Raw genomic sequence first — 22004 nt, forward strand, 5'->3', positions numbered from 1 at the left:
CCTTTGAGAGCCTTTATTTATTTGAGAATGTTGTATATGTTTAGGTGGGGGCTAGATCAGTGTGCTCGAGAGCGAGATTATCTGAGATACCCGAGGTGAGTCTTCTCATTATACGTTACCTAGGGTGGTATATTTGTGTGGACCGGAGGGTCTTGTGTGTTATGTGTATGTATGTGATTATGTGCAATTTAATATATGTTTGCTATATGATTGTATAGACCGGACCGGAGGGTCTAACGATATAGACCGGACCGAAGGGTCCAACGATACAGACCGGGCCGAAGGGCCCAACGAGCTATGACCGGACCAGAGGGTCCAACGAGCTACGGGACTGGAGGGTCCCGCTGAGACACATCGACCGGGAACTCACTAAGCCTTGTGCTTACAGTGTTTGTGTGATGTGTTTCAGGTACCATTGAGGATCGCGGGAAGGCGCCGGCATGACCAGTACACACTATCAGAGTTTCATATGTTTGATCTTGGGATGTGATTTTATGGAATTGTTATGTGAAACATTGAGAATTGGAATCTTTTATGAATGAAATTGCATTATTAAAAGTGAAAATTGTTTTGAATTTTACATCGTTACATAACGAACAAATGCTCATCTGGGAATGTATCACGGATTGGTGTGGTGTCTTCGGGTGGCACAATACGACTAAGATGATCCGCGACCAAATTCTCTTTCCCACTTTTATCTTTGATTTCTATATCGAACTCTTGCAAAAGAAACATCCACCTATTAACCTCGACTTCGCATCTTTCTTGAGTAGTAAATGCTTTATAGTTGCATGGTCCGAATAGATAAATACTTTGGTTCCGAGGTGGTATTGTCGGAATTTCTCCAATGCAAAGACAATAGCTAACAACTCCTTCACAGTTGTGGTGTAGTTAGTTTAAGCATTATCTAAAGTCTTGGATGCATAGTAAATGACATGGTGAGCACTCTACTTTTTGTCCCAACGCTGCCCCAACTGCGGTGTTGCTCGCGTCGCACATGATCACAAATAGGAAATCCTAATTGGGTGGTTGGATGATTGGAGCAGAAGTGAGTAAAACTTCAAACGATCAAAAGCTTCTTTGCATGGTTGAGTAAACTCAAATTCAACATCTTTTTGGAGTAATTGACACATCGGCACCGTAATCTTTTATGAACTGCCGATAGTGTAACACCCGTGTTTCTAGGCTAGGCATTAATGATGATGTAATAGTCTAGGCCAGCCTTTGTAATTTTTTTGAAATAATAAGATGTATTATTTGAGTATTTTGTGTTTTATACTTAATTATCATAATTTAATGAATTAAGGATAAAAATAAGCATCGAAAATAAATGATAGATAACACCGATATATATGAAGAAAGTTGTAGTGGTTGAAATAAGGATTTCAGAGATATAAAGAATACCGAAATCTGAGTTATAACGATGAAGTTATGACCTGTCGAAGTTTCGCGACAGAATCGAGACGACACTATAAGGCGTAAAAAGTGAATTTACGATAAATTGCATTTTAGCATTAGTGATCTAAACGTAAGTCGTAGTATACGTTAAACCGAGAGCGTGCATAAAAAGCATGTCCAAATCTGACTTCGTATGAGAAAATTATGAATTTTCTAAGATTTGACATAATAGTATGCAGCCCGAAACTCGAATTTTAGATCGAGTGATTTTTAGCCGAAACAAATTAAATGAGAATTGAAGATCTTGCTGATTGTAGTTTAACGGTAAAAAGAAAGACGAAAACAGATGTCGGATGAAGAAAGTTATGATTTTTTAACGGACGTTTCCTGTCCCGGCCTGTTAAAAATATAACTGAAAAAATAAAGTCAAAATTAAGCGACGGAGTCTAAACGAAAGTAGTAGAACACGGTCTCACCTATGCGTGGATATAAAGAACGTCAAAAACGGAGCCCATATGCGAAAGCTGCAAATTTTTGAAGTTTGAAAATTCGGAGTACCCCAGCGTCCAGGAGTACGCCTAGCGTACTCGTGTTCACGGTCTGAGATTGGCCACGTAGCCCTACTTCTTCGCATGAGAGACATGTGTCATAGCCTTGACGTGTCCGATATGATCCCTTCGTATGCCCAGCGTACTCGATGTACACGCAACGTACTGGTTGAAGAAGGAGTACGCCCAATGTACTCTAAAGTTACGCCCAACGTAACTCGAGTATTCAGCCCCTTTAAATAGTGATCGATGCCATCCGAATTTGCTGTTACAATTTCTATCCTCCCGCCCTATAATTTCTTTTTACCTACAAAAAATACCCCTAAGCCTATTATATCATCCTAGTATCGTAAGCAAGTCCCGGAGAGCCTAAAGATCCCGAGAAAAAGAGTTTTCGAGCCAAAAATCGGCCCGCGTGAAGCCCGATTTTTGAGAAAACATCCTGATATCATCAAAAATGATTGTTTTAAGGGATGAATAGATGTCCAATCACTGTCTTATCAAGTGAGTGTATAGTCACTTTCATCTTACACATAGATATGAAGTATTTTATATAAAAGACGTGCTATGTGAATATATATTGTTTGTTTATTTGAAATGGATGTTGAATGAATGATTTATACAAATTTTAAATGATTTAAGCTATATATGTATTTTATATCTACAAAAATGTTGGGTAAAACATGGGTAGATGAAATAGTTGGTATGCGATGAAAGATGAGTTGGATAAATGAGATGATCGATGATATAGATCATGAGATGAGGTTGAGGGGTGGAATATGAGAGAAGCCCTTACCCAAACATTGTCCCCCATCATTCAGAAGAGTATGGATGACAACCATGGACTATTCTAGATGGTCCGTGGAACATTAGCAGGCTCGCAACCTGTAGGTGTTGTGAGCTGTATGTTCATCAGATGTACTCTAAAAACCCATTGACATGTATTGCAGGTGAATTCCCGTAAATAATACTGTCGATAATTGAGAGGTATGGACTTAGCACATTTTGTATAAACCCTAGAAGCTATCGACTTAGTGCATGTTGTATAAACCCTGGCAGATATGAGGATCGATATAGTGGGGGTAATAAAGAGGATAACGGGGATGGAAAATTGGGTTGATTGTTTGATGTTTAAACATAGTAAATTTATTTATTGTGGCTTGAAAACCATATATGCTCACCAAACTCCCAAGCCTAACCCACTCAACTTTTTATATTACAGGTAGTGGACCTAGAGCATAGTTGGATGATGACAAGGGATTTTTGGATTACAGGTTAGTTGTTGCAAATAACTAATGTAAGACTTATAATGTACTATTTATGCTTTTGGTCTGTATCGGACATGACATCCCGAGGTTTTGTTATATAATGAAAATACATTTCTTTAAGAAATGCTTTGATAAGTTTTTATTATATTTTGTTTTGAGAACAACTTTCACAACACCTTTTGAAAGATTACTCTGATTTTCTTTTTAAAGCATAAACTAAATCGGTCTTTTCTGGCGGAGAAATTTCGAGATGTGATAGTTGGTATTAGAGCATTAGTTTAAGCGAACTAGAATTTGTAGGATTTCTAGACTTAAACTTAGAATGCTAAGTGATGATCGTGAGATGAGTGTCTACCGTATTTTAGACACAAGCACTAATATATTCTAGAAAAGATGCTTATAATGCTTTTATGTGCTAAATGCTATATGTTTGCCATATATGATATTATTTGTTCGGATCTATAGTCTGTTGCCGACCGGATCTAGAAACCTTATGTGTTCAGGATTCTAAGTGTATGACTACGATATTAGAACTAGCATGTAACGTTCCGGAGTGATAAAGGAGAATTTAAGTATCTATCGTGAATAGAGATCTAAATTCGCCTAATTTGGTGCATAGATCAAAATGGCAAGAACCCGAAGCAGAGCTGGAAATACAAATGAAAACAGAAATCAGCAACCTCAACCCCAAGTGATTGAGTAGCTGCACCAGATACCAATCACAATGGCTAGAGTACAAGCCATGATTCGGGCTATGATGGCCGAACAAAGGGAAGAGATGAGACAACTGTTGCTGAATAATAGGGATGAACCCTCAATGCCTGTCGAACAAACTGAACTAAATGATGGGCAGTCAGAAGAAGGGGATGATAGTAGGACTGTCAGCCAAGCGGAACCCCCAATGGAAAAAAGGGATAACCCAGAGGGGAGAATCAACAGAGATGGATGTATGTATAAGAATTTCTTGGGTGCAAAACCACCAAGTCTTTCAGGAAACCAAAAGCCTATAGAGATTATGGACTGGAACTCCGAGATGGAGATGGTGTTTGAAAGTTGCAATTGCAACAACAAGCAGAAAACCGTCTTTGCAGTCAGACAGCTAAAGACTGGAGTTTTAAGTTGGTGGAAGTTGTTGGCAGATAAAATGTCACAGGGAGAAGCCCTGAGGATGTCTTAGAAAGCATTCATGGAGAAGTTAAAAGTGCAATACTGCTCTAAAATAGATACGATAGACCTAAACAATTAGTTTCGGAACCTAAGGAAATGGAAGATGAGTGTAGATGAGTATGCCACAACATTCACTGAGAAAATGAAGCTATTTCACTACTTGGTGCCGATGGAACTCTCCAAGATAGATAGCTTTGCTAACGGATTGCCAGCGGACTTTAGTGCAACAGTGAAAATGGAAACTACCTTGAAGGCAACCCGTTAGAGCAGCAAAGAATGTGGAGATCCAACTTAGGGAAAAGGGTTTCGAAAGAGATGAGGTAAGCGAGAAGAGGAAGTTTGAGGGATCCTCAAGATCCGAAAATAAAAATAGGTTCCTAAAGTCTGACCCCAACAACAAGAAGTATGGGGATAGTAATGAAGAAAGGTGGTGTGACAAATGCAGAAGGAAACACACTGTGAGATGTCCTAAAGAGGTGACATGCTTCAAATACGAGAGGACTAGTCACCATGCCCATGAATGCAAAACCCACAGAGAAGTCTGCTTTAAGTGTGGTGGAGAAGGACACTTCAAGCAACACTGCCTGAATAGGGAAAGGGAAATGAAGCCAAATGAACCACCAAAGCCAAAGCCAAGGGCATTCCAAATGATCCTCGATGAAGTAGGTGACGATGCGAGGAATCAAGGATGACGACTTCATATCCAAAAATCACGTTATGAAGTATCAATGTGAATAGTAACATGTGGTGTACCTATTAGATGCATAGTATAGGGTAAAATTGAACCTCTGTGTAATCGTTTCAAGAAATATAAACCCTGGTTTTGTTATCTGATGTATAATTGATTATGTGAAATTTTTGAATGGTGACTTGGAAAACTGCGAGACAATACTTGGGACGAGTATAAGTTGGTGCGAATAGTAGTATAGGCGTATACTGCTAGAAGCACATGACTCACACTTGGATCAGGGAAAGTCACAAAGTTACCAAGAAGCTAGTAATTGATTTCGTTTTTGTTCAAGTATGTCGTTACCATCGTTTCGATAATGAGTAAGAACATGATTGATATTCTGACCCTAAAGGTCATATCAAATCGAGTCTAACTAAGATGAGTATGTTACGTGGTTCAGGAAAAATTGAGTCCAAGGTTTATTGGACCGTTTAAGGTTCTTTAGAGGATTGGGAATCAAGCTTACAAGCTAGAATTAGCAGAAGAACTAGATGGTATTCATAACACTTTCCACGTGTATTATTTGAGGAAGTTCACGCAAGAAGTTCCCGACATAATTCCAATTTCTGAATTAAGGTTGGATGAAAGCAAGAGGTTAATTGAAGAATAAGAGGCAATTGTTGGTCGTAAGACTAAGAATTTGCGACATAAGATGGTCGATTTAGTGCTTGTGCGATGGAAACATTTGAATGGGCCAAATCTCACCTGGGAAATGGAGAGTGACATGATGAGTGACTATCTGAATTAGTTTGCTGATGTGTGATTCTAAGGACGGAATAATCCTAAGGGGGAGAGAATTGTAATGCCCATGTTTCTAGGCAAGGCATTAATGAAGATGTAATAGTCTAGGTAAACCTTTGTATTTTGTTTTGGAAGAATAAGATTTATTATTTGAATATTTTGTGTTTTATACTTAATTATTATAATTTAATGAATTAAGGATAAAAATAAGCGTCCAAAATAAATGATAGATAACCATGATATCTATGAAGAAAGTTGTAGTGGTTGAAAAAAGGATTCCAGAGATATAAAGAATACTGAAATTTGAGTTATAACGATGAAGTTATGACCAGTTGAAGTTTCGCGACAGAATCAGCACGACACTATATGACGTAAAAAGTGAATTTATGACAAAGTGCTTTTTATCATTAGTGATCTAAATGAAAGTCGTAGTATACGTTAAACCGAGAGTGTGCATAAAAAGAATGTCCAAATCTGACTTCGTATGAGGAAGTTATGAATTTTCTAAGATTTGACATAGCAGTTTTAGATCGAGTGATTTTCAGCCGAAACAACCTAAACGAGAATCGAAAATCTTGTTGATTGTAGTTTAACGGTAAAAAGATAAACGAAAACGGATGTCAGATGAAGAAACTTATGATTTTTTAACAGACTTTTTTTGTCCATACCTGTTAAAAATATAACTTTAAAAATAAAGTCAAAATTAATCGACGGAGTCTAAACGAAAGTTGTAGAGCATGGTCTGACCTACGTGTGGATATAAAGAACGTCAAAACCAAAGCTCATATACAAAAGTTACGAATTTTTGAAGTTTGAAAATTCAGAGTAGCGTATAGGAGTACACCCAGCGTACTCGTGTTCACGGTCCGAGATTGGCCACGTAAGCCTACTTCTTCGCATGAGAGACACATGTCATCGCCTTAACGCGTCCGATGTTATCCCTTCGTACGCCCAGCGTACTCGATGTACACCCAACGTACTGGTTGAAGAAGGAGTACGCCCAGCGTAACTCGAGTATTCAGCCCCTATAAATAGTGATCGATGCCATCCGAATTTACGTTGACAATTTCTATCCTCCCACACTATACTTTCTTTTTACCTAAAAAAATACCCTAAGCCTATTATATCATCCTAGCATCGTAAGCAAGTCTCGGAGAGCCGAATATCCCGAGAATAAGAGTTTTTGAGCCGAAACTCTGCTCACGTGAAGTCCGATTTTTGAGAAAACATCCCGATATCATCAAAAAAGATTGTTTTAAGGGACGAAGTGTTGTCCAATCACAGTCTTATCAAGTGAGTGTATAGTCACTTTCATCTTACACATAGATATGAAGTATTTTATATAAAATACGTGCTATGTAAATATATATTGTTTGTTTATTTAAGATGGATGGTGAATGAAAGATTTATAAGAATTTTAAATGATTTAAACTATTATATATTTTATATCTACAAAAATGTTGGGTAAAACATGGGTAGATGAAATGGTTGGTATATTGAAACATCCCAAAAATACAGTCTGAAAATTTCGTTTTAAATTAGTAATAAAACCATATTCATCAAACGTCATGTAAGAATCATAAAGAATGTATCTCAAAATATCTTAACAATTGTCAAATATATCAGAGTATAAACATCCCAGGCTGAACTAATGGTGTGTGCACCGCAATCTTCCCGAGCTCCTCTTTTGAAAACTAAGTACCTGAAACCAAAACTGGAAACCGTAAGCACGAAGCTTAGTGAGCTCCCCCAAACTACCACATAACATACAATAACATATAAAGCATCTACTAGGCCTTGCCCACTACATTGGACCGAAGTCCGGAAACTAACCAGGGCCTTGCCCTCTGCATCGGACCGAAGTCCGGAAACGGCATCGGACCGGAGTCCGGAACTAACCAGGGCCTTGCCCTCTACATCGGACTGAAGTCTGGAACTAACTGCATCAGACTAAAGTCCGGAACTGACTGCATCGGACCGAAGTCCAGAACTAATTGGGACCTTGTCCCCTGCATCGGACCGAAGTCCGGAACTGACTGAACATAACATGGCATAAACATATCAACTAGCAGGAATACATATACTGCATACTGCATCGGGACAGAGTCCGGAACACATAACACAAAATATGCTTGAATCACAAAGACATCAAGCACTCTAACTACTTCATCGGACCGAGGTCCGGAACTAACTGAACATAGCATAACATAATCGTAGCATATAATATAAACATGTATACTGCATACTGCATCGGACCATAGTCCGGAACACATAACTCATTTGTATCAAAAAGACACCAAGCATAATGAACTATTGCATCGGACTGTAGTACGGAACTACTGCTAACTAAACGGTTCGACATTGTGGCCGTAGACCCGTTCCTATTGGAAGGAAACTCACCTCATACTGCTGACGTCCCGCAGACTCAATCCCACACTGCTGAAGTCCCGCAGACTCGACCCTAACTGCTAGATAACAGATTCCCGATCTGTCAACATCAAAATAACACCCAATTAATAATTGGGCTCTAACACATAACTATAAAGACGTACTTTGGGAAATTACTAGATTACCCCTAGCTTGGCTTACCCATGCCCAAGGCCCAATCCATAGGCCCAAAGTCAACTAGGGATCAAAGCCCAACATATGGCCCAACTTTCCAAATTGGGCCCAAACCTCTACATGGACTTCCCTTAAGGCCTAATTGTTCAGCCCAGTCCAACATGTCTCATTCTAAGGGCCCAATATCATACAACCATCTAGGTCCAAACTATGGCCCATTTATGGCCCAATTTTCCAAATTGGGCCCAATCCTTCATATGGGCCTTACCTTAAAACCCAACTAATTACTCTAGTCCATATGATTATTCTTGGATGGCCCAACACAAAGCCCAAGTGAAATTAGGGTTTCATATAAAATGTCAATTAGGGTTAAGTGTTTCTTACTTAACCCATTAAGGACTGAATCCATTAAGGACTTAATCCATTAAGTCCTTTACTCTACTAGATAAGTAATATGTGATATTTGGGCTTAATACACAATCCAATCCCAATGGCTCAAAAGTGGGTCCAAATAAGTCTAAGGCCCAATTACTCACAATTAGGGTTTTCTAAACCCTAATTAGGGCTTCCCACCCAAACATGGCCCAATAGGCCCAAAACTAAACTTTAAGCCCATTAGGGTTTTGCTAGTGGGGCACCACCCACTACCACCTCGGGTAGTGGTGGTCCATGGCGGCTCACGGCGGCGGCCACCACCTTACGGTGGTGGTTTGAGTTTCTTTTTCATTATTCCAATTCAAATTACATTTTACAAAGCTAACTCAATCAACCACACACACACAAACACTAAACTAATCACGCACACAGACAGCCACACTGTGGTGGCCGGCGGTGGCTTGTGGCGCCAGCCACCACCTCACGGTGGTGGTGAGCCTTCTTCTCACTTTTCCGACCAAGCATGGCACACACACACAACATACACTAAACAAAATACTCTTCTATGCTCGAGAAATGGGTCCAAAATTCCCACCTATGGTGGTCGGAGGCTGCAGGAACGTTTGCAGGTTGTGGTCGACGAAGAGACTGAAGATGAGGTGGAAGGTGACGACGAAAACTGCAACACTAGAGACAGCAGCAGCTTCAGCGGCGGTGCTAACGATGACAACCCCCATGGTCGGCCGCCATGGTGGTTCTTCACCACTCTAACTTGGTAGATTCCATCCCCCATGAACGAACCTACTTCGAGAGCCCCGAGCAATGCTATAATACAACGGTGATGACCCAGGATGCAACCCGCACAACAACCTCAAGACGCCAGGCGGCGGTTGGAGGTTACTACCATCACAGTAAGGTCGCATGGCGGTGACGTCTTCAACAAGGAGATGGAATAGATGCGACAGGTGCACCGACCTCGGAGGCTTCCTTGCAGCGCTGGTCGTCACCGGTGGGAGAGTACCGGCGGTGGTGACTCTACGAAGGGAACGACACAAGGTGGGGGAAATAAGGTGGAGGCGGCTGATGAACTGATGATGGTGGCTGCACTCTCTTTGTTAGGGTTAGGTCACTAATGACTCATCATAATGCATATATACCCGATCCTTATTGCAACTCTCCCATAATTACATCTCTAGCCCCTCCTTCTCTTATTCCTTTCAATCTAAGTCCCTATTTTACACTTTCAACCCCATCCTCTAAAATTCTTTACAAATAAACTCTAGAATTCACTCATTAGCCCCTTGACCTCTAAAATCTTTATAATAATCCGGAGGTTATAAATTTTTAACACCCTAAACTTTCAATAATTTATTTTGGGCTAGCATTCGTTCATTAATTTATTTATTTAATAAATAAACGGGTGTTACAACTCTCCCCCACTTAAATTAGATTTCGTCCTCGAAATCATTCCTTATCATTCCTTTCACTTCAAACCACTCTAGTAACCTGGTCACCATCCTGGGCACACCCTAGCCATTATAGGGTAACTGCAACCACCCTCGCGACAAGATCACATCTATTCCGTCTGATAACTGCTGCCTTGAGATGGTCTGATTCCATAACAGACCACTCATACCAAATTATTATCGATGAAACCAGCCTGCTTATCTCTCAACTGACTACTCAACTTCTGCTAGATCGAAAATTCCCACTACAAAACAGGTTCACAAACCTAATTAACCCTGTAGATCACTTATACTTGGCCATTGATCAGCTATTTCCACTGTGAGTGACTTGTCACTTCCCAATAAACCAGCTATCATGTATGTACTTGCAACTTAGGGCACAATTACTAACATTGCCCAAAAGGTGTAACTGCCTGAAACACTGAACTGTCTGAACACTGAACTACCTGAACACTGAACTGCCCAAAACATTGAACTGTCTGAACACTGAACTGCCCGAAACACTGAACTGTCTGAACACTGAACTGCCTGAAACTGTATGCTGCCACATGGCTGCTTCCTGACATCTACCGAGACCTACCAGGTCTCAGTTTTCCGCCAATCATCTGAAATATCGGGTTCCAGCCCAACTGCAGAGTCAAAGGACTCCCTGCTTAGTCGCCTCACACGACTTCTGAACAAATTCCTTCTCTGGAACTAATTGCCACTAGTTATCTTGTCACTGTGGCCCTAACGGCCTTCTGATCTAACTGATTGGTTCCATGCATCGAATCCTTACGTTACCAAACCCAAGGCTAAAAGTGATTGCTACATGACCATTGGTAGCCTTATGTCATAAATGACCTTAAGCAGTCCACTGCTTCCTTGCTCTCATCTCTGTAGTGGCGCTTCTACAATCTTATCACTGGCTTAACCAGGTCTAATCCGTCTGGGAAATTCCGAAATCCAATCCATGGATTTCCATTTCCTCAATGTTACAGCCGAACTGGTGGGTACTACTGTTCTTTCCGCGTTCTAGCAACCCACTCACTCTATCTACCAACCTAGTGAATGCTATGGCTACACCCGCAGACTTACAACACTCTATCACTGTCTGGCTACTCGTGAATGCTACGGCTACACCCGCAGACTTACAACACTCTAACACTATCTGGCTACTAGTGAATGCTACGGCTACACCTGTAGACTTACAACACTCTATCACTATCTGGCTGCTAGTGAACACTACGGCTACCCCCGCAGACTTACAACACTCTAACATTATCTGGCTACTAGTGAATGCTACGGCTACACCCGTAGACTTACAACACTCTGACACTATCTAAATCGCTGGTTACTGATCTGAACACATCCAACGTCAAGCATACACACGACCTAGCATCCAAAACTAAACCCATGTCCTGGATGGAATCCCTAAACTGATTCCTTAAGGCTTACTAGCAACATTCTGAGAGCGCGATCTCATCATTGGCAAGTTTTTCTGAACTTCCATCTCACACTATCCTCAAATCATACAGTCACTTGGGCTTTCTTCCTTCCTGACAAGGACGCGAAACTTATCCCATCTTCATAACCGCTCTTGCTTCGGAATCCTTGGGTGATTCTCCCCCACTTTGATTCAGCTAATGCCCTACAGCACCCAAAACTGGAAAAATTCTCAATTCTTCCTACCCTCCCATGAAAAATCTGCTAGAACTCACACTTATCCTTGCTAGGGTTTCAACCCCAGCTAATCCAAAAGATCACACAATTTCTAAAAAAAATCCGAATAAATTTCCGGTAATAACACGCTACACCCAGGAAGCTCCGAATCTCAATTGGAGACCCCAGAATCTCCCACTGCATCACGGCCTCTATATTGACCGGATCGACTAGAATATCCTTCTGATTGACAAGGTGCCCAAGAAATTGCACCCCGTGCAACCAGAACTCACAATTGAAGAACCTTGCGAAAATTCTCTCCCTCCTCAAAGTCTCTAGCACCTCCCTCAGGTGCTTCTCGTGCTGCTCCTCAGTCTTGGAATAAACCAAGATGACGCCGTACTTTCCCAATCCCGAATCTGAGGAATTGCTCTATCACTATTCACTAATGCTTTTCAGCATGCAATTGGCATATGACATCTCTTGAAAATATAATTCAGACACAAATGGTGGATAACTCAGGGTCACACTTACTCAAACCTTTGGAACGAAAGGCTCCCTTGTGTAGTTTCCCGCACGTGCTGTACTGAATCTGACCCTGCTGGCCTCTCAAAAGCTGATCTAAAATCTACGGTCTCCTCCCGAGACCCTTCACTATAAGCAACTGATCTGGTTCCCTCTTAACAATGTGCTCTAAGTCAATATCCCGCTCACGAGCTCTAGAAGTCATATCATTCAGGGTCTTGCACCCCGAGATACTCACAATCTCTCTGCTATCATTCTATATTATGTTCTGATAACTTACCTTCTTCATTTACTCATCTGCTGCATACTGGGGTACCATCTAAGCTCTTCCCTGAGACTTGGCAGTGATCTCTGCCACAGTCTCAGTCGTCTGGTGGAGATCTAACAACTCTTGTGCCAGCTGCTGTGCCTCAATCACCTGGGCATGCTCTACCCAGAATCTGGTCTAAAATTCATCCCATGACATAACATTAACCGCATCATTACTCAACTAACTACCAACCTCTTCCTATCAATATCGTTCTCTATCCCTCAGTAGACAGGAAGTAAGTCAGATCTTGTCTCCTTTCAAGACAACGTATGGTACGAAAAGTGTTGGCAATATCTGCCAACCATCTGCTGCTAACAATGGGGTCCCTAACCCCCATGTCAATCTGAAGCCTCACAAACTCTGAATTCCTGAAACATCAACGTACGAGTCTCCATCATGACTGTTATCTCAGTGCAGAATGCACTCGGCCTCTCATCACAAATCTCTATAATGCTCTCCTTGATCACTGAGGATCACAGGATTCTGATCAATGATACTGCACGTAACCTCAGACGGAACGAACTCCCTCATCTGATCATCGAGCTGCTCGGCTACCGAGTCCGAGCCTGATCCCTCGTCGACACCAGAACTACCATCTGGTCTACCATGTAGCATCACTATACTCCGCAATATACCATCACTAACGTCACAATGCTCATCAAAACTTGAGGGATCTCACACACTACAAGCCCCCTGGTCTTATCTCAGCCTTCCTTGATTTGAGTACAGATCCTCTGCTTTCAGTAGTATGGGCCCCTACTACCTTACACATCTATCCGTACTTTCCGCAAGAACTGCCTCGACTCCACCAAGTCCCTACTACTACTACTACTACTGATCTCATGCTAATCTCATCCTAGGCTTTCCCTAGGGAAATCTATGACTTTACCCAAACCAGTCCTCAGCTGCTGAAGGCCTCCTTGTAATGCCAATTAGCCATCACCTGAATACCATCACATGTGACGAGGCTTAGATAATCCTTCGAGTAAAAGATTCATCCCTACAACGGTTAGACTCGGACGAGAGTTGCGTAATATGGCCAAATCCAACACTCTGAGATTATTCAACCCTGATCACATGTGACGTGATGTATTCACCTAATGGCTAACTCCCGTCACTCAAAGTCCCACAAAGCACAAAGCAAGCAGCATTCAGACACAAGAAACTACTCAAGCAATTCTATCCTCATAACAAGAAACTGTACCAGCATACAATGCTAAGCTCATACTATCAGGCATAACCTAAACAAGCTATCCTACTGCTGTCTACTCAATACTAGCATACAATTCTCAGTAAGCTGAACACATATAACATGCACATAAGGCATCCTCCTAGATCCTTAGTCCTATTCTAGCATGCTGTTCTACTGAAACTGAAACTGACAATCATAGCATAATCTTGTATGGGTAATTTAGGAGTACTTACTTGAGCTCGGCTGATTGCATGCACCACACCCTTTTCTCTTTTCAAAATTCTTTTCGCTTTTTCTAAAACTCTTTCCTTTATACTTTTTCGAAAATTGTTTTCTTTTCTCAAAATTCTTTTGTAACCATGGTTTTTCTCTTGAAAACTTTATACCACTTCCTTAGTTTGAGTTCAGACACACCTGAAAGTGTGCCCGAATCCATCAAACCAAGTCTCTGATACCAACTTGAAACATCCCAAAAATACAGTCTGAAAATTTCGTTTTAAATTAGTAATAAAGCCATATTCATCAAACGTCATGTAAGAATCATAAAGAATGTATCTCAAAATATCTTAACAACTGTCAAATATATCAGAATATAAACATCCCAGGCTGAACAAATGGTATGTGCACTGTAATCTTCCCGAGCTCCTCTTTTGAAAACTAAGTACCTGAAACCAAAACTGGAAACCGTAAGCACGAAACTTAGTGAGCTCCCCCAAACTACCACATACCATACAATAACATATAAAGCATCTACTGGGCCTTGCCCACTGCATTGGACCGAAGTCCACAAACTAACCAGGGCCTTGCCCTCTGCATCAGACCGAAGTCTGGAAATTGCTTCAGACCGGAGTCCGGAACTAACCAGGGCCTTGCCCTCTGCATCGGACCGAAGTCCGGAACTAACTGCATCGGACTGATGTCCGGAACTGACTACATCAGACCGGAGTCCAAAACTGATTGGGACCTTGTCCCCTGCATCGGACCGAAGTCCGGAACTGACAGAACATAACATGGCATAAACATATCAACTAGCATGAATACATATACTGCATACTGCATCGGAACAGAGTCCGAAACACATAACACAAAACATGCTTGAATCACAAAGACATCAAGCACTCTAACTACTTCATCGGACCGAGGTCCAGAACTAACTGAACATAGCATAACATAATCGTAGCATATAATATAAACAAGTATACTGCATATTGCATCGGACCATAGTCCGGAACACATAACTCATTTGTATCACAAAGACACCAAGCATAGTGAACTACTGCATTGGACTGTAGTCCGTAACTACTGCTAACTAAACGGGCCGGCATTATGGCCGTAGACCCGTTCCTACTGGAAGGAAACTCACCTCACACTACTGAAGTCCTACAGACTCAATCCCACACTGCTGAAGTCCCGCAGACTCGACCCTAACTGCTAGATGGCAGATTCCCAATGTGTCAACATCACAATAACACCCAATTAATAATTGGGTTCTAACACATAACTATAAAGACGTACTTTGGGTAATTACTACATTACCCCTAGCTTGGCTTACCCATGCCCAAGGCCCAATCCATAGGCCCAAAGTCAACTAGGGATCAAAGCCCAACATATGGCCCAACTTTCCAAATTGGGCCCAAACCTCTACATGGACTTCCCTTAAGGCCCAATTGTTCAGTCCAGTCCAACATGTCTCATTCTAAGGGCCCACTATCATACAACCATCTCGGCCAAAACTATGGCCCATCTATGGCCCAATTTTCCAAATTGGGCCCAATCCTTCATATGGGCCTTACCCTAAAGCCCAACTAATTACTCTAGTCCATTTGATTATTCTTGGATGGCCCAACACAAAGCCCAAGTGAAATTAGGGTTTCACATAAAATGTCAATTAGGGTTAAGTGTTTCTTACTTAACCCATTAAGGACTGAATCCATTAAGGACTTAATCTATTAAGTCCTTTACTCTACTAGACAAGTAATATGTGATATTTGGGCTTAATACACAATCCAATCCCAATGGCTCAAAAGTGGGTCCAAATAAGTCTAAGGCCCAATTACTCACAATTAGGGTTTTCTAAACCCTAATTAGGGCTTCCCACCCAAACATGGCCCAATAGGCCCAAAACTAAACTTTAAGCCCGTTAGGGTTTTGCTAGTGGGGCACCACCCACTACTACCTCGGGTAGTGGTGGTCCATGGCGGCTCACGGCGGCGTGGCCCACCTTACGGTGGTGGTTTGAGTTTCTTTTTCATTATTCCAATTCAAATTACATTTTACAAAGCTAACTCAATCAACCACACACACAAAAACACTAAACTAATCACGCACACACACAACCACACTGTGGTGGCCGGCGGTGGCTCGTGGCGGCAGCCACCACCTCACGGTGGTGGTGACCCTTCTACTCACTTTTCAGACCAAGCATGGAACACACACACACAACATACACTAAACAAAATACTCTTCTATGCTCGAGAAATGGGTCCAAAACTCCCACCTACGGTGGTCGGAGGTGGCATGAATGTTGGCAGGTTGTGGTTGACGAAGAGACTGAAGATGAGGTGGAAGGTGACGGCGAAAACTACAACACTAGAGACAGCAGCAGCTTCAGTGGCGGTGCTAACGATGACAGCCACCATGGCCAGCCGCCATGGTGGTTCTTCACTACTCTAACTTGGCAGATTCCATCCCCCATGAACGAACCTACTTCGCGAGCCCCGAGCAATGCTATAATACAACGGTGATGACCCGGGATGCAACCCGCACAACTCCCTCAAGACGCCAGGCGGCGGTTGGAGGTTACTATCGTCACAGTAAGATCGCATGGCGGCGATGTCTTCAACAAGGAGATGGAACAGATGCGACAGGTGCACCGGCCTCAGAGGCTTCCTTGCAGCGCCGGCCGTCACCGGTGGGAGAGTAGCGGCGGTGGTGACTCTACGAAGGGAGCGGCAACACAAGGTGGGGGAAATAAGGTGGAGGCGGCTGATGAACCGATGATGGCGGCTGCGCTGTCTTTGTTAGGGTTAGGTCGCAAATGACTCATCATAATGCATATATACCCAGTCCTTATTGCAACTCTCCCATAATTACATCTCCAACCCCTCTTTCTCTTATTCCTTTCAATCTAAGTCCATATTTTACACTTTCAACCCCATCCTCTAAAATTCTTTACAAATAAACTCTAGAATTCACTCATTAGCCCCTTGACCTCTAAAATCTTTATAATAATCCAGAGGTTATAAACTTTTAACACCCTAAACTTTCAATTATTTATTTTGGGCAACAATTCGTTCATTAATAGATTTATTTAATAAATAAACGGGTGTTACATATATGATGAAAGATGAGTTGGATAAATGAGATGATCTGTGATATAGATCATGAGATGAGGGTGAGGGGTGGAATATGAGAGAATCCCTTACCTAAACGTTGGCCCCCATCATTCAGCAGAGTATGGATGACAACCATGGACTATTTTAGACGGTCCGTGGAACAATAGCAGGCTCGCAACCTGTAGGTGTTGTGAACTATATGTTTATCATATATACTCTAAAAACCCATTGACATGTATTGTAGGTGGATTCTCATGAATAATACTGTCGATAAATGAGAGCTATGGACTTAGCACATGTTGTATAAACCCTGACAACTATGGACTTAGTGCCTATTGTATAAACCCTGGCAGCTATGTATTTAGTGTATGTTGTGTAAACCATGGCGACGATATATTTCGTGCCTATTCCTTAGGATGAATCCTTAGGAATGAGTGATAGATGATTCTTAGGGTAAATCCTTAAGAAATAATTAAGACATGGTTATTTGTTATTAATCTGCGAGTAGGTATTAAGATATGGTTATTTGTTATTAATCTGGGAGTATGGATTCAGAGATGGTTATTTATTATTAATCCGAGAGTCTGGATTAAGACATGGTTATTTATTATTAATATGGGAGTATGGATTAAGACATAGTTAAATTGTCCCTAGTCCGAGAGTATGGAATGCACACAGTTATTGATCCGGGAGTATAGATCAGACATACCCGATCTGGGAGTATAGATTAGGTAAAGAGGTAAATTTTAGATTCGGGAGTATGGATTAGCTAAAGAGGTTGATTTTAGATCTAAGAGTATAGATCATGTCGTTTTGAGGATTGATAGAGTGGGGTAATAAAGAGGATAACGGGGATGGAAAATTGGGTTGATGTTTAATGTTTAAACATAGTAAATTTATTTATTGTGGGTCGAAAACCCTATATGCTCACCAGGTTCCCAAGCCTGACCCACTCAGATTTTTATATTATAGGTAGTGGACCCATAACATAGTTGGATGATGACGATGGATTTTTGGATTATAGGCCAGTAGTTGTAAATAACTGTTGTAAGGCTGATAATGTACTGTTTATGCTTTTGGGCTGTATCAGAACACGACATCCCAAGGTTTTGTTATATAATGAAAATACATTTCTTTAAGAAATGATTTGATAAATTTTTATTATATTTTGTTTTGGGATCAAATTCTGCAACACCTTTTGGAAGATTACTTTGATTTTATTTTAAAAGCATAAACTAAATCGGTCTTTTCTGGCCGAGAAATTTGGGGATGTCACAGATAGAAACCTGCATGACCAAGAATCGAACGAACTTCCCAAACATTTGTCGGGTAAGGGAGACTTTTGATGATGTCAATCTTGGCTTTGTCAACTTCCAGGCCTTTTTGGGACAATATATGATGTAAAATCAATCCCTTGTCCACCATGAAATGACATTTTTCATAGTTAAGCACAAGATCTGTGTCAATGCACCTTTTCATAATTTTTGTTAAATTGTTCAAACATTCATCAAAGGAGTTTCCATAAACTGTGAAATCATCCATGAAAACGTCAATGATGTTTTCAACATATTCCGAAAAAATGCTCACCATGCATCTCTGAAATGTTGCAGGTGCATTGCATAGACTGAAAGGCATACGCCTATAAGCAAATGTGCCAAAGGGACAAGTGAAGGTAGTTTTCTCTTGATCTTCCGAGGCTACCGAAATTTGGTGAAAGCCCGAGAAACCATCTAAACAGCAATAGTGGGATTTATCCACGAATCTCTCATTTGGTCAATAAATGCTAGGGGGAAATGGTCATTTCTTGTTGAATCATTCAACATCCTATAGTCTATACAAACTTGCCACCAGTTTTGCACACAGATTGGCACCAATTCTCCCTCATCATTTTTTACAACTGTGACCCAGCTTTTTTGGGACTACCTGAACGGGGCTTACCTATTTGCTGTCAGAGATAGAGTAGATCATACCTTCCTCTAAAATCTTCACGAGTTACTTTCACTTTGATATCTATTGGCTTCTTTGAATTTGAAGCATTTTTCCTTTCCTCTTCTTTGATAGCTTCTTCCACCTCAATCTCATTTTCTTTCTCTTCTTCATCCAGAATTCTTGGGCCTTCATATCTTTTTCCTCTTCTCAAGATAATGGCACGTGCATTATGTTTCGGGTTCTTCTTGGTTTGGAAAGGTAGCTTGCCTTGTGATTCCATCCTATTCACGGATTGAGCAAGTTGTGACACCTGTTGCTCCAAGCTTTTTATGCTAGCCTTGGTTTCTTGTTGGAAACTTTGGGTGCTAGTGGCAATGTTTTTACAGTATCCTCCAATGACATACTTGATGAACCCTCTTGACGAGGTTGCTGTGGTGGTGACCTAGACTGGAAATTTTGAGGTTGAAATGGTGGCCTTTGTTGATTTTGAGGAAATGGTGGTCTTTGTGGGTATTGATGTGGTTGACTTGGTTGATAGCTTCCTTGGTGATTTCCTCCCTAACCTTGATTGTTGTTCCATCTTTGGTCACCCCATGGCTGATCGTATCCTCTTTGATTTGATCCAGAATAGCCTCCCATGGCTTTTGCTTCTTCATAATTCTTATCTTGATGTTGAGGGCACATATCGGTTGGGTGCCCCACTTGAGTACAAATACCACAAGGTCGGGGTGTTGGCTGCATACCCTTGTCTTTAGCTAACGTCATAACCACTTTTGTAAGCTTGGACAATTGAGCTTCAATTTGAGGAGTTTGGAATTCTTTTACACCTTGAGGTGCATCTGTGTACCATTCTTCATCATGACTTGAATGCTTAGAATCTTCAACCATGTTTTTGATTAAGTTGCAGATTTCCGTGGGAGTCTTGTCGGGTAAAGATCTGCCACTGGAGGCATTAAGAAGCCTTCTTTCCATTGGAGTCATGCCTTACATGAAGTATTAGAGCAGCTAGTATTCGGTGATTCCATGCTTTGGATATCGGGCACAAAGTTTACTGAATCTCTCCCAATATGTGTGAAAAGCTCTTCTCTTATGTTTCTTCAATCTAATGATTTCCCTCCGTAGGGCTGAAGCTTTCATCTCTGGAAAGTATTTGTCCAAAAAGAGTCATTCAATATCTACCCAAGTGGTAACCGTCCCTGGTGGGAGGTCATAGGGCCAGTCTTTTGCTGCGTCTTACATCATGAAGGGGAATGCCCTTAGCTTGATTTGATCCCCTGTGATATTGTGTGGCTTCATGCCCACACACACAACATGAAATTTGGTCAGAAAATTATGGGATCTTCATTTTCCAAGCATCTAAAGGTAGGGAGTAGGTGGATGAGTCCGGATTTAAGTTCAATATTTATGGCTGTGGGATATGTGATACAAAGAGGTTGTTGTATAACCTCTTGTCTCGACCATTGACGAAGGGTTTGCTCAGGTGGTGGATTTGGAGGTGGATTCCCTCCATAGTTATCTCCCATGGTATGAGTAGTGTTTGAAGTTTCTTTGGGTGTAGTGTTTGGGATATTATAAGTGGGTGAAGATGGTGGAGTGGTATTTTTAGGTGAGGATGGTTGTTGTGAGAGTGAGAGGCTTTCTGTTTCGGATGCTGATACACTTGAGAGGGGTATGTCCACCTAAATGTTGATGACTGGAGGATTAGATGATGAAGAAGTCCAGAAGCTCGGTTGCTTCTTACGAAGCTTGGCTTGCTTCTTTAACTTCTTTTCAGTTTTCTCTATCTCTGAATCAATTGGCAATGGTGTACATGTATGGAAAGGTCTAGGCAGAAACAATTAATAACATGGTGTCCCCGACAATGACACCAAATTTTTAGGCATCTCAAAACCAAAAAATAAAGGGGTACGATATACTCCCAAAGAATCCCACTATATTGCACTAAAAGATAGTACAAGGCAAGTAGGGTCGATCCACAAAGACACGGTGTCACACCCCAAAACCGAGAATGGCGGAAACGTTCTGGGGCGGAGGACGTCATGTAATGTATCACAACAAATTTAAAGTAGTAAACAAGCAACAATATCGTCCATTGCATTAATAGTAAAATTTTAATACATGTATGTTCTTTCATAGTAATAAGACATTACAACAAGTAATCAAAATAAAAGATGAGTCTTGACTTATCTGTCTTCACAAAACCTGGTCATCGTACCTGTGTACTGGTGACCTGAGAATACAAGTTATTTTGAAAGTATAGGTCAGCATTTAAGCTAGTGAGTTCATAAGCATTTAATGTCATCGTTTGTATAAGTATGAAGTAAACATTTGGAATTATTCAATGTAATTGTTTTTATAAGTAAGAAGAAAACATTTGGAATTATTCAATGTAATTGTTTATATAAGTAAGAAGAAAACATTTGGAATTATTCAATGTAATTGTTTGTATAAGTATGAAGAAAACATTTGGAATTATTCAATGTAATTGTTCGTATAAGTATAAAGAAAACATTTGGAATTATTCAATGTAATTGTTCGTATAAGTATAAAGAAAACGTTTGGAATTAATCAATGTAATTGTTCGTATAAGTATGAAGACAACGTTTGAAATTAATCAATGTAATTGATCGTATAAGTATGAAGAAAATGTTTAGAATTAATAAATGTAATTGTTCGTATAAGTATGTGTAAGTCCCTAATCTGCCCGTGTATCAGTCAGATCCGTTTGATGGTGCGGAATCCCAATGAAACGGATGATATCAGATAAAATAGAAGAGAAGAAGAAGAAGAATTAATATGAATCTTGTATGTACTGAT

This window comes from Lactuca serriola, chromosome 4 (assembly GCF_051521515.1).
Source record: "Lactuca serriola cultivar US96UC23 chromosome 4, Lser_US96UC23_V15, whole genome shotgun sequence".
Lineage (NCBI taxonomy): Eukaryota > Viridiplantae > Streptophyta > Magnoliopsida > Asterales > Asteraceae > Lactuca > Lactuca serriola.